We start from the raw sequence: 14701 nt of genomic DNA, 5'->3' as shown, positions 1-14701 counted from the left end.
CAGCACTTATGTCCATATCTGTTACCGATTTACTTATATTAATGTCTGTCTCCCCCTCTAGGCCGCAAGCTCGGTCGTCGTGGGAAGGGAATATATCTGTTTATTGTTCTATTGTAGTCTCCCAGTTGCTTAATAAAGTGCCCTGCCCTCCGTACCTACTCGGTAAATACGGACGAATGAGAAGGTCAATGGGCAGTGGGGGCTGTTGGTCACTCGAGCGGATCTAGCCGTCCTATGACACAGAAACCTGCTCCATCTCCACCCCGTCGACACCACAGAGGGAAACAGCTAAGCAGTCGGGGTGGAGCGAGGCCGAGCCGGGGTGGTGACCGGCAAGCAGAGAGGGAATTTCCCACCGGCTTCGGGAAGGATCTGTTCCCTGAGGGGCACATGTCGGGAAAGGCAGGTTCTCCTGCTCTGGCTGCGTAGCCGGGAAGCTCCTTGTTTTCTGTGGCGGGAAGGGTGGGGAGTCGGGCCGGGCTCCCGTTAGCTGCGGGTGGGGGCTTCCCGCCCTTCCCCGGTCTCAACAACAGTCTTCTTCCAGAGCTCCTTCAGGGACCAGGTGTCCTCTGCTTTCATCGTGTGCTCCCAAGCTCCCCATACAGTGCTCTGTGTGGAGTAGGCATGTTTGGGAAACCGTGTAGTCTACTAATGATAATGGTACTAGTTAAGCACTTACTGCGTGCCAAGCACTGTTCTAAGCACTGGGGTAGATACAAGTTAATCAGGTGGGTCGCAGTCCCTGTCCCACACGGAGCTCGCATCCTTAATCCCCATTTTACGGTCGAGGTAACGGGCGGGGGGGGGAAAGGTTAAGTGACTTGCCCGAGGTCACACAGCGGACATGCGGTAGAGCTGGGATTAGAGCCCGGTGGATAGAACCCGGGCCCGGGAGCCGTAAGGACCTGAGTTCTAATGTCGGCTCCGCTGCTTCTCTGCTGTGGGACCTTGGGCGAGTCGCTTCACTTCTCCGGGCCTCAGTCCCCTCATCTGCAAAATGGGGATTAAGACCGTGAGCCCCATTTGGGGCATGTACTGTGTCCAACCTGATTAGCTTATACCTACCCCAGTGCCTAGTACAGTGCCCAGCACATAGTAAGAGCTTAACAGATGCCATTAGAAGAACTTACAGCCACCCGGGCTGGCATTTTTCCCAACGATGGTCAGTCACTGCTCCACCATTTCCTCTGGTGGAGGGCTGGCAGGGTCGTGCGCGGTCTGAAACTGGGCTGACAGATGAGGTGAAGCCGATGAGGTTGGGGGGCGAAGGAGGGGGTTTGAGGTTCTAAGATGGTGAGCCCTTTGTGGGCAGGGATCGTCTGTTTGTTGTTACTTCCCAAGCGCTTAGTGCAGTGCTCAGCACACAGCGAGCACCCAATAAATAGGACCGAATGAACGATCGCCTCCCTCTAGACTGTAAACTCGGCCCTCTACACTGTAAGGTCGATGTGGGCGGGGAACGTGTCCGTTGATTGTCGCGTTATACTCTCCCAAGTGCTTAGTAGAGTGGTCTGCACACAGTAAGTGCTCAATAAATACGACGGAATGAACGAGTGGGGGGTGAAGAAAGAGAAAAAGGCCCGTAGAGGTAGGTTTAGGGCAAGATGTGGAGGGGTTCCTCCTTTCCTGCCCGTTTCGAGCGGAGGGCTCGAATAAACGACCTCCTCTAGTGCCCTCTTCTGGATTCGGTGGCCACGGGTCTCACAAATCACGCTCCGGCCAAACGGTACCACCAGTCTGAATCCGTCAGGCCTATTGTTTGAGGGCAACCGTGTGCAGAGCACTCCGCCGAGCGCTTGGGAGAGTGCCGAAGGGGTAGTTGAAGTCATCGTCAAAGTAACGATATGTATCGAGCCCTTTCCCAAGAAGCGGGGGGGCCTAGCGGAAGAGTTTGGGCCTGGGAGTCGGGGGACGTGGCTTCCGATTCCAACTCCGCCATTTGCTGCTCGGTGACCCCGGGCAGGTGGCTTAACCTTATGATGCCTCAGTGTCCTCGTCTGTCAATTGGGGATTAAATGCCCGTTCTCCCTCCCACCTACACTGTGGAATAGGAACTGCTTCCGAACTGATTTTTTTGCATCTATCCTAGGGCTCCGTTCGGTGATCGGCACGGGTAAGCGCTTAACGGAAACCGCACTTTGTTATTATTATTTTTCTTAAAGTCTGACTGAGAAATAGCCAGTGGGGAGCGTGGGGGCTCAAATGGAAGCAGGATGCGTTGTTACCAAATCAAGAGGCGGTGTGCTTTGTGGGAAATGGAGTGGGTTTGGGGGCGGTCGGGAGACCCGGGTTCTAGTCCTAGCCTTGTCGTTGCCCTGCTGTGTGACTCTGATCAAGTCGCTTACCCTCTCTGGGCCTCAGTTTCCTCTTCTGCAGAATGGGGATGTGATACCTGCTCTCCTTCCTTCCAAGACTGTGGGTCCCAGGTGGGTCAAGGGACTGCGTCTGGTCCAGTTACCCAGTGTCTACCTCAGGGCTTAGGACAGTACTTTGGCACGTAGTGTTGTTTAATTCACTCTTGTAAGTGTACCGTTAAACGCTTAAAATGCCGAACACTGTCCTAAGCGCTGAGGTAGATACAAGATAATCAGGTCATCCACGGTCCACGTCCCACATGGGGTCAGAGTATTAATCTCCATTTTAAAGTTGAGGTAACTCGAGCCCAGAAAATTTAGGTGACTTGCCCAAGGTCACAGAGCAGATGAGTGAAGGAGCTGGGATTAGAAACCAGGTCCTTCTGACTCCCAAGCCCGGGCTCTATCCGCTAGGCTACACACGCACTCTAATTATTATGATTATTGTTACCGTAATAAATCCCCAAATTAGTTTCATGACTGAATGGGTCTCCGGACCCCATAGCAGAAAGTTCAGGAAAAAAAGTTGTATTAGCTGGCAGAAACGCAAATTACAGAGATTCAGAAAATTTTTATGTTTTCCAGTTCCCTCCCGCCCCCGTAACTGACCTCCAGCCACCCCCGCAAACGACTTGTCCAAGATCACCCAGCGGGAAAGCGACGGAGCCGGGATTGGACTGTGAATAATAGTAATAATAATGTTGGTATTTGTTAAGCTCTTACTATGCGCCGAGCACTGTTTTAAGCGCTGGGGTAGATACGGGGTAATCGGGCCGTCTCACGTGAGGCTCACAGTTAATCCCCATTTTACAGATGAGGTAACTGAGGCACAGAGAAGTCCCACAGCTGACAAGTGGCAGAGCCAGGAGTCGAACCCATGACCTCTGACTCCGAAGCCCAGGCTCTTTCAAGTGAACCACGCTGCTTCCATCACTGGGCGGGGATTGTCTCTATCTGTTGCCGAATTGTCCATTCCAAGCGCTTAGTACAGCGCTCTGCACACAGTAAGCGCTCAATAAATACGATTGAATGAATCAGAAGCCAGGTCATCGGACTTGGAGGCCCACGTTCCTCACTAGGCCACGGTGCTTCTCTTTATTTTAGAGTCTGCCGCTCCTGCTCTGGGAGCGAGGATCACGGCTCCTTCCGTTTTCACCCTCCCAAACGCTTAGTACAGTGCTCAGCGCCTGATAGGTGGCCGGATCAATACCGGAGATTGAGTGTGGGATGGAACCGTACGGCCAACACAAGGTGGCAGCCTTCGTCCTCCAAACCAAGTCCCAGTGGCCACACGGCACTGGTGGACTGGCCTACTGGTCAGGGCCGAGGGGTAGAATCAGTTGGTCGCTCAGTTAGTCGATCGTATTTACTGAGCGCTTACCGTGTGCAGCACACTGTACCGAACGCTCGGTAGAGTACGATGTAATAAGAAGAAGAATTATGGTATTTGTTAAGCGCTTACTGTGCGCCGGCCGCCATACTCGGCGCCGGGGTGGATTCAAGCGAATTGGGTTAAACACAGTCCCTGTCCCCCGTGGGCCTCCCAGTCTCGACCCCCATTTTACAGACGAGGGAACTGAGGCACAGAGAAGCGACGTGACTTGTCCAGGATCACACAGCAGACTAGAGAAGCAGCGGAAAGAGCCCGGGCTTGGGAGTCAGGGGTCAGGGGTTCTAATCCCGGCCCCGCCACTTGCCAGCTGTGTGACCGTTGGGCAAGTCGCTTGACTCCTCTGTCCCTCAGTTACCTCATCTGTAAAATGGGGATTAAAAACTGTGAGCCCCACGTGGGACAACCTGATCACCTTGTATCCCCTCCAGCGCTTAGAACAGTGCTTTGCACGTAGTAAGCGCTTAACCAATACCACCATTATTATCATTAAGTGGCGGAGCCAGGATTAGAACCCACGACATCTGACTCCCAGAACTGGTAGGCACACGTTCTCTGCCCACGACAGGCTTACAGTCTAAAGGGGGGCAACACACGACGACACAGTAGGTGGAGGATACACATTTACACGGACACATTTCAGATTCAGGGAACGCGGTGGAGGGGCTGTGCTCCATTCGCTCGCATTTATCGAGCGCTTACTGTGTGCAGAGCACTGTACCAAGCATTTGGGAAGTACAATCCGGCAACAAATAGAGGCAAACCCTGCCCAGATGACCGCCCTGACTGTGCTATTTCCTTTGTGCAGAAATACGATAATTACGCCAGTGCCAAGCACTGTGCTGAGCACTGGTATAGATTCAAGATAAACAGAATGGAAGCAGTCCCTGCTCTACGCGGGACTCTCAGTCTAACGAGTCTACCGACTCTGTTATACTGTTCTACCCCAAGCGTTTAGCGGAGGGCTCTGCGCGCAGTAAGCGCTCAATAAATGCCACCGAATGATCGATGGATTATCCCCCTTTTACAGATGAGCAGGCTGATGGCCAGAGAGGTTAAAGTGACCAGCCGACATTCCCGCTCCCTTCTGCGCCGCCTTGACGTGATTCTTTTGTTCATTCCCCTCCCGACCCCACAGCATGTTTGTACAGATCTATAGTATTATTTATTCCTATTAATGTCCGCCTCCCCCATTAGGCTGAAAGCTCACCGTGAGCAGGGAATGCGTCTGCTATACTGTACTCTCCCAAATGTTTCCTCCCAAATGCTTTGTACCCTCCCAAATACTCTCCCACATAAAGCTCACAGTCTTAATCCCCATTTTACAGATGAGGTAGCTGAGGCACAGAGAAGTGAAGCGACTTGCCCACAGTCACACGGCTGACAGTAAGCGCTCAGTAAATTAGTTAGAGAAGTTAGAGAGGCAGCGCGGCTCAGTGGAAAGAGCCCGGCCTTGGGAGTCAGAGGTCGTGGGTTCTAATCCCGGCTCCGCCTCTCGGCCAGCTGGGTGACTTTGAGCAAGTCGCTTAACTTCTCTGTGCCTCAGTTATCTCATCTGTAAAATGGGGATTAAAACCGTGAGCCCCACGGGCGACAACCCGATCACCTTGTATCCCCCAGCGCTTAGAACAGTGCTTGGCACATAGTGAGCGCTTAACAAATACCACCATTTATTTTTAATTTTTTTTTTTTTAAATAAGGTTGACGGACTGACTGGGCCTGAAGTCACTCTCAGCTCCTTGCTGGGGTGGATGCCTTATGTCAGGGCACACGCCCCGCTCCGCCCCTCGGGCTCCCCAGATGGGGACGCCCCATCCGGAGAACCACTGGCCAACTCCTGACCTCCACCACGGGTGGAAGTGCCCGTTCTCGCCCAAGTGACCCGGGTGCAGACCAGACCGTCCCACCTCCCCTTTCCGTCCGGCAGGGAGCCGCGGGGCGAGGCCCCGGGGACCTTGGAAAACCCAGCCCATCCCCACTGGGAGCAGAGACCCATCGTGGACCCGCTGGCCGGTCTCCCCCGCCCATAGAGGAGAAGCCCAGGCCCCAGAGGCTCTGCCACCCAAAAGGGCCGGGGAGGGGGCTTCGGTCCACCTCCGGAGACCACCGGAGTCACCTCATCTACCACGTGAGCAGAGACCCTCTGCCGGTTTCCCCGTCGGCGGTGTGGGTGGGTGGGGATGGGAGGCGGGGGCCGCCCCAAGCCCCCGGAGCTCATCACCCCGCTCCCGGCGGGGAGGGGCGGGACGGTTCTCAGGCTGGACGGCCAAACGGCCAGCTGCCTGCACGACTGAGTCATGAACCTTTCCAACTCTTCCTTCGAAAGAGAGAAGCGGACAGATCATGAAGCCCCAGAGGGCTTCCCCATCTTCCCGGCTACTTCTTTCCACTCAGACTCTCTCCTCGTGTCAGAGGGGGACTTCAAGGTCGAAATTAGGATATCTTGGCAGTGGACTCCCTCCAAAATCAGGGCAGGGGAGGGGTGGAAACTCGTCTTGGGCAGGGAACCTCTCTACCAACTCTTATAGTGTACTCTCCCAAGCACTCGGTACAGTGCTCTGCACACGGTAAGGGCTCAATAGATAAAATGGATTGATTGGTTCATTGATTGGACTTCTCTGGGCCTTGGTGAGGATCTTCTTCCTGCCCCGTCTGTGTTCTTTCGTGGCAGAACAAGCCGCCTGGCACCAGGGCATCGGGCGGGGATGATGCCAGCTCGTGCAGCCTTGTGGGAAGGGCCCGGGTCCAATCCTGGCCCGGCCACCAGCCTGCCAGTTGATCCCGAGTCTGTCTCTTCACCTCTCTGGCCTCAGTTTCCTCATCTGGACAACCGGGATGAGCTCCCCGCCTCTTCCGGCCTCGCGGGGATGTCGTGAGGACGAGACGGGATGGTGATGGGAAAACCCTTTGGAAACTTTCCCCGGGCACTGGGGGAAGGATGTTCTGTGCCCGGCGGTGAGGATTTGCCCCTTTACCCGTAGGGAGCAGGAGTCTGAAAGGCAGAGTGGGAGCAAAGACAGAAAGGGAGGCAGAAAGGACAGACAGGCGGTCTGGTCTGAGCCGCCAGAGGTTCGAATCAAGACCCCCGCCCTGGAGCCGGGAGGGGTTAGGGCTGACTGGCTAGAACAGCCTGCTGGGCCCCCAGAGCGTCCCGATCCGGGTGGGAAACGCACAATAATAATAATAATGTGGGTGTTTGTTAAGTGCTTACTATGTGTAGAGCACTGTTCTAAACGCTGGGGTAGATACAGGGTAATCAGGTTGTCTCACGTGAGGGTCACAGTCTTAAGCCCCATTTTATAGAAGAGGAAACTGAGGCACAGAGAAGTAAGTGACTTGCCCACAGTCACACAGCTGACAAGTGGCAGAGCCGGGATTCGAACCACAACACCGGAAGCAGCCTGTGTCTGCTCATGCTAAGGCGCGCTCCGTACGGCGCTCTGCACGCAGCGGACGCTCAGTCAGTACTCTTCATCCGTTAGATCATCAGCTTTTCTGGAAAAAACCCCGAACAGTATGTGACACTGCTGGGGCTTTTCATTTTTAATCGGCAGCGTAAACGATCTTCGCTAACCGCTTGCGGTCATCAGGAGCCGCGAAGGACGGCTCGCTTCCTAACGAGACGCAATTCTCATTCTTCAGTAATAATCGTGAGGGTGGGATTTGTTAAGCATTCATTGTGTGATAGGCACTGTTCCAAGCGCTGGGGTGGAGAGGGGTTAATCAGGTCGGACACAGTCCCTGTCCCACGGGGGGGGCTCACATCCAAGTCGGAGGGAGAATAGGAATTGAATCTCCATTTTACCTAGGAGGCCCGGGGAGGTGAAGTGACTCGTCCAGGGTCATACAGCAAGCAGACGGGAGAGCCGGAATCAGAATCCAGGTCCTCTGACTCCCAGGCCCGGGCTCTTTCCATTAAATCACGTTGCTTCGCTGTCGCTCAGCACCTTCCCCTTCCTCGCCCACCCTGGAGTGGCCATCTTCCCCTCCGACCAGAGCTGGAGTCCCGTGCCCTCCCGGCTGGGTATCTCAGGGAGTCGTGCCTCTGATGGGCAGGTGGACGAATACCTCCAGTGGGGCTGGGCAGCGGGGCTTGGAGGTACCGGCCTCTCCCCGGCAGAAACGAACCATTCCCTACCCCGAGCCGGGACCGGGGGTGGCTCCCAGACGGCCCGAGAAACAGACCGGAGATAAATTCCGGCAAAAACGTATGAGACGCTTTCTAAAAATAAGACCCGAGACGCGTCTGTTTCTGCAACCTCCGTGCCAGAAAAGTGAGTTATGTCAGTGTGTCATGTTATTTCAGGGGATCTGGGGATTGAGCTCAAGTTGGGAAGATATCCTGTTGGTTTCTGATTGGGGTTATTCCCGAACTGCAGTTGGAGAGGGTGGTGTGAAAGCTTGGACGTTCGGCTGGCGAGAGCAATCTGAGACAGCCGAAGCTTGACGAAACAATTTGCCGGGACTTGAAGCTTTGTTTTCACACTGTTCCCGGGAAAGAGGGAAATGGAAGGCTTGATCTGGACATTTAGCCTGTATAGAATTATCTGAGTCATCTCTTAGCTCTTTTGGACACTCCCAAATAGTACTGTGCTCTGCGCACGGTAGGCTCCCAATACAGCGCTCTAATAATAATAATGATAATGTTGGTATTTGTTAAGCGCTTACTATGTGCAAAGCACCGTTCTAAGCGCTGGGGTAGGTACAGGGTAATCGGGTTGTCCCACGTGAGGCTCACAGTCTTCGTCCCCGTTTTACAGATGAGGGAACTGAGGCACAGAGAAGCGAAGTGACTCGCCCACAGTCACACCGCTGGTAAGTGGCAGAGCCGGCATTCGAACCCATGACCTCTGACTCCCAAGCCCGGGCTCTTCCCACTGAGCCACGCTGCTTCCCCGCAGAGTGCTCCACACATAGTAGGTTCCCAGTACAGTGCTCTGCACACAGTAGGCTCCCAGTACGGAGCCCTGCACCAAGTAGGCTTCAGATACAGGGCTCTGCGGTCAGTGAGTGCCCAGTACAGTGCTCCACAGTCAGTGAGCAACTAGTACAGTGCTCAGTAGGTGCCCAGGATGGTGCAGAGAACATTTCCACTTTTGCTATTTGAAGTTGGCTTCGGGGCCAAGTCTGAAGCCAGTTTTAAGGGTGGCAGGGGAGGACGGGGGAGAGAGAAGGCACAGGATGTTCTGCTGGGAGGGAGGGTGTGCTGACTTTTGAGAGTAAAGCAAGGACTTTAGCCATCAAGGCTGTCGCTCTGACCCAATTCCAGAAGACAGGTTCCTCCCGAGAAGAACTGGGGAAAAGAGTCAGCGAGGTGTTAGGGGGGTGGTCCGTCCCGGCCGTGACGCGGTCTCAGAGGTCCTGTCCGTCTGGGCAAGAATCGGCTCCTCCCCCTTCTAGACCGGTCCCAGACAACCAGCGAGGAGAAGCAATGCGGCCTAGTGGAAAGGCCTCGGAGTCAGAGGACCTGGATCGAATCCCACCTCTGCCAACCGCTTGGTGTGTGACCTCGGACAGATCGCTTCCCTTCTCTGTGCCTCAGTTACCTCAGCTGTAAAATTTGGATTAAGAATGTGAGCCCCACATGGGACCACCTAATTACCTCATATCCATCCCGGCACTTAGAACGGCGCTTGGCACATAGTAAGCACTTAGCAAATACCATAATCATTATTATTATTATTCTCCAGGCCTCAGTTCCCTCAACTGTAAAATAAGGATTAAATACCTGTTTTCCCCACTTCTTAAACCCCGAGCCTCATGCGGGACGGGAGCTGTGTCCTACCTAATTAACTTGTACCTACCCCAGCGCATAGAACAGCGTTTGACTCGTAGTAAGTGCTTAACAAATACCGTAAAAACAAAACAAAAACACCTGTTTGGGGCTCGATGCACCGGGCATCTGCTGGCCTAACCTTGGCACGGGTCGGGAAGGGGTCAGGAGCTCAGCGGGTCTCCCCGCACCCAGGTCGCGCCCAACTCCCGTGGCCCCCAGGCCCCCAGCTTCACGCAGCGGAGTTCCCGGGAGGCTCCCGTTCCTTACACGCCTTCGCGACTTCTCGGTTGGTTTCCGGTCGTAGAGAGAGAGAGGTCATAGGCCTCCGGTCAGACTTCTTTCGTTTTGGAGGGGCGTCAGGGATGGATCACTTAGTACAGTGCTCTGCACACGGTAAGTGCTCAGTAAATACGGTTGAATGAAATGAATGCGGCGGGAACGAAGGCTTGTGGAGGGCGCGGGGGCCGCTGATGTGCCCCCCCCCTCGACAAAACCTACTCCTCTGGGTATCTTTCGGGTCGAGTTGGTTAGGCTCTGAGCCTCTGAGGACAGTCGGAGGTACCGTATTTTATCCCGGTAGGGAGTCAGCAACCTCCACGCTCAACGATGATCGGTGCTGGCTGATTGGTTGGGAACTTACTCGCTGCGTCGCTTCCCGTCCCTAGCCCCCCAGGGCCTCTCGGCAAGGCGGTGTGCCCGTCCAAAGATTTATGTCGCGGCCAGGCTGTGACCCGGTTGGACCGTCCCCCTCCCCCCAGCTTCAGGGAGCTGGCTGGGATTGGGAGTTAAGGCCGGACTCTTTCAAAGCGGAGAACGTGGCTCTGACAAAGCTCGCGCTAGGCGTCTCCCCCGCGCGTCACGGTATCCAGGATCGGGGGGTCGGGTGGGAAGGACGTGCCTCAGCCCCTCACCCAGGATTCTGGCCATTGACACGTCGGGAAACCGCACGCCGGGGAAAAGCCGAGCAGAGCCCCTCACTCCTCTTCCCGCTCTTCCGCCTCCTCCTCCTCCCCTTTTCTGTTCAAATTCTTTCCCCTGCGCATTCCACAAGTTTGGAAATCTGCCGATGGCTGTTCTGAGAGTGTTACGAAACTGGTCCGTCTGGGATGCCTGGCCAGAGCTCCCCGGAGGCCGTGGCCACAGCCAACTGGAGGCCATGGCGAGAGCCCGCTGGAGGCCACGGCTTCAGGGGGAATATCTTTCGGGCCCAGGAACCGAAAGTGGATGGAGGCCGGGCCTGGGAGTCGGAAGAACCCGAGTTCTAATCCCCCGTGACCTTGGGCAAGTCACGTCACTTCTCTGGGCCTCAGTTACCTCATCTGTAAAACGACAATCAAGACTGCGAGCCTCATGTGGGACGGGGGCTGTGCCCAACCTGATGATCTTGTATCAACCCCGGCGCTTAGTAGAGTAACTGGTACATAGTAAGCGCTTAACAGTGCCGTAAAAAAAAAAATCCCACAAATAAACCAGTCTGAAAAAGTCTGCCGGGTCTTCAGCTCCTAATGATGGATGGTTCCAAGCATAAATGCCTCTCTCTCAGACCAACGTATGTTTGCCAGACCGTCTAGACTCCAGGGACCCCGGGATTGCCTTTGGGCCAAGGAGAGCCATGCCAAGTGGGAGAGGCGAAGAGCCTGGAGTCTGGCCGTTGGCACCGTAAACCAGGGACTCCAGGGAATGCCACGTTCCCCACCCTCAGGGAACTTACACCCTAGCGTAAAAGTATTTATGACTAGAGTGGTCCAATACGTGAATCGAACAGTACGTGAGCGCTAAGGAGGGCGTAAAGAGGTGGCTGAAGGGATGATGTGGCTCAGGGGGCCGGGAAACGTTTGTTGGAAGCGGTGGGATTTTAGGGGGCATCTGAACGTGGGGAGAGCTGGCGACCGTCCGACGCGGGGAGGAAGAGGAGCTCCACGCTGGAAGAAGGGTGTGAACGAGGGGACGGAGGCAGGGTCACTGAGAGCGAGGTACAGCTAGAAGCCGGGCTCGGGAGGAAAAGAGGCGGCAAATGGAGGAACGGCAGGAGAAGCAACGTGGCCTTGAGCAAAGAACATCGTTTTGGGAGTCGGAGACCCCTGGTTCTAATCCTGGTGCTGCCGATTTTTTTTTAATGGTATTTGTCCGGCCTACTATGTGCCGTACACTGTATTAAATGTTGGAAAAGATGTAATTCGTATGAACACGGTCTATGTCCCTCACGGGGCTTACAATCTCGATCCCCGTTTGACAGCTGAGATACCTGAGGAACAGAGAAGCGAAGTGACTCGCTCAAGGTCACGCAGCAGGTAAGCGGTGGAGCCGGGATTAGAACTCGGGGCTTCCTGACTCCAGGCCCGTGCTCTATCTACTAGGCCACGTTGCTCCTTAAATACAAGTCTTCCCCAAGTCATATCAGCTCAGCAACCACCTCTGCACTTGGAGAGCTTAGTACAATGCCAAGTGACTAGTAATAATTCTCGTATTTAAACACTTACTGTGTGCCAAGCACTGTATTAAGTGCTGGGGTGGATACAAACAAATCAGGTTGGGCACAGTCCCTGTCCCTCATGGGGTTCAAGCTCCTAATCCCTGTTTTACAGATGAGGAAACTGAGGCACAGAATAATGATAACGATGGTATTTGTTAAGCGCTTACTATGTGCCAGGCACCGTTCTAAGTGCTGGTAGTGATGTTGAGCATTCATTATGTGCCAAGCGTTCTTTTAAGCGCTGATACAAGGTAATCGGGTTGTCCCACGTGGGGTTCACCGTCTTAATCCCCATTTCTCAGATGAGGGAACTGAGGCCCAGAGAAGTGAGGCGATTTGTCCAAAGTCACACAGCTGCCAGGCGGCGGAGCCGGGATCAGGACCCATGACCTTCTGACTCGCGGGTCTCTTCTCTATCCTAGTGGAAAGAGCCCGGGCTTTGGAGTCAGAGGTCATGGGTTCGAATCCCGGCTCGGCCACTTGTCAGCTGGGTGACTTCGGGCGAGTCACTTCACTTCTCGGTGCCTCAGCGACCTCATCTGTAAAATGGGGATTAAGACTGTGAGCCCTAAGTGGGACAACCCGATTCCCCTGTGCCTACCCCAGCGCTTAGAACAGTGCTCGGCACGTAGTAAGCGCTGAACAGATACCAACATTATTATTATCGTCATTATTAAACTAGAGAAGCAGCGTGGCTCAGTGGAAAGAGCACGGGCCTTGGAGTCAGAGGTCATGGGTTCGAATCCCCGCTCCGCCACTTGTCAGCTGTGGGACTGTGGGCGAGTCACTTCACTTCTCTGCGCCTCAGTTTCCTCATCCGTAAAATGGGGATGAAGACTGTGAGCCCCACGTGGGACAGCTTGATTCCCCTGTGCCTACCCCAGCGCTTAGAACAGTGCTCGGCACATAGTAAGCGCTTAACAAATGCCAACATTATTATTATTATCCTCTACACCATGCCCAAGAGCTTAGTAGAGTGCTCTGCACACAGTAAATACTCTGCACACAGTAAGTGCTCAATAAATACAACTGCTTGGGTCTAATCAACTGTGCCATCAAGAATTTCTTCGGACTCCTGGACTTGCAATAGTTTTATGTCTGTTCCGGACAAAAGCTGCTCCCTAGGCAAGGGAACACATCTCTTGCTTGTGTGCTTTCCCCGGCGCTTAATGTCGATCACTGCACCCGGCAAGCATTCCAACATCCCGTTCCTCCTATCCCTCCTAGTTCTGTCTGTGAGAGAATTCCCGATCCGTCGAGCAAGTGACCTCTGATTTCAGAATCTCCATCGCGTTTGGAAACCCTGAAAACCGGCCAACATCCATTCGAGGCTCATCACCGTTCTCTCGGTCACGAACGGACCCGTCTTGAACTACTTCCTGCCCCCACTCTGACGATAAGCAGAGCCCCGGTTGTCAAAACGCCGTTCCTTGCGGAATTCCATCCAAACGGCCGCCGACGGGGAGGCGGGGGGGGGGGGGGGGGGGGTCTGTTCGCAAGGCCCTCTATCAGGAGGCCGAAGGAAGAAACCAAGAGGCAGGGTTTGCACACTCCTTAGACGGTCCGACAATCGGTCAGTCGATGGTACTTATTGAGCACTCACTGTGTGCCGAGCACTGTACTAAGCGCTTGGGAGAGTGCGCTATAGAAGACACGTTCCCCGCTCACCACGAGCTTCAGCTCCCTTCTTTCTCCTCCAAAGCAACTACTTGGCTTGGGTTTTTCTTAAAAGGTGAGTCTGGGTCACCGAAGGACTCGGACCCTGCTCCAGCAGAAGGATCTAAGGGTAATTATTTCGGTAATAATTGTAGTGAGGGTATAAATGAAGCGCTCGGTACGGCGGTCTGCACACGGTGAGGGCTCAGTAAATAGCACTGGTCAAGAGCGGGTATCGTCTTCCATTTGACAGAGGAGGAAGCTGAGGCTCAGAGAACTGAGGGAACTTGCAGGCTGGTGGCCCAGCTGGGATTATTCATTCGTTCAGTCGTATTTACTGAGCGCTTACTGTGTGCAGGGCACGTACTAAGCGCTTGGGAGAGTACAATAGGGCAATGAAGAGAGACAATCCCTGCCCACAGTGAGCTCACAGTCTAGAGGGGAGGAGACAAATATCAATTCAACTAAACGGGCATCATTATCACCCGGCTCTCTTGATTCTTTTTTTTTTTTTATGGTATCTGTTAAGCGCTTATGATGTGCCAGATGCTATTCTAAGTACTAGATGATACAAAGTAACCGGGTTGGACGCGGTCCGTGTCCCACATGGGGCTCGCAGTCTTAATCCCCATTTTACAGATGAGGTAGCTGAGACACGGAGGAGTGAGGTGACTTGTCCAAGGTCCCACAGCGGACCGATGGCGGAGCCAGGATTAGAACCCAGGTTGTCGGGCTCCCAGACCCGTGGTCCATCCGCTAGATCATGCTGCTTCTAGGCCCTTTCCACTGGATCACACGGCTCCGTCAGATCTGGGCCTGTAGCCTGACTAACGCGACCATCTGTTCGAGGCTAAATTAGCTCCGAGAAGGAACTTCTGTTCTTTTCTTTTTCCAGCTTCGAGTTCTGTTCACAATGTTTCCTACCAAGAGGGAGGCCGGTCCCTCACATAATAGCCCGGTCCCCCTGCACCGGACGCACAAAAGCTTCTTTATTCGGGGAACAAATACAGTGTCCTCGGCCATTCTGAAGTGATAAAGGGGGATAAAACAGG

The sequence above is a fragment of the Ornithorhynchus anatinus genome, chromosome 14 (assembly GCF_004115215.2).
Source record: "Ornithorhynchus anatinus isolate Pmale09 chromosome 14, mOrnAna1.pri.v4, whole genome shotgun sequence".
NCBI lineage: Eukaryota > Metazoa > Chordata > Mammalia > Monotremata > Ornithorhynchidae > Ornithorhynchus > Ornithorhynchus anatinus.
The sequence above is the reverse complement of the archived record's forward strand: the minus strand, read 5'-3'. Positions refer to the sequence as shown.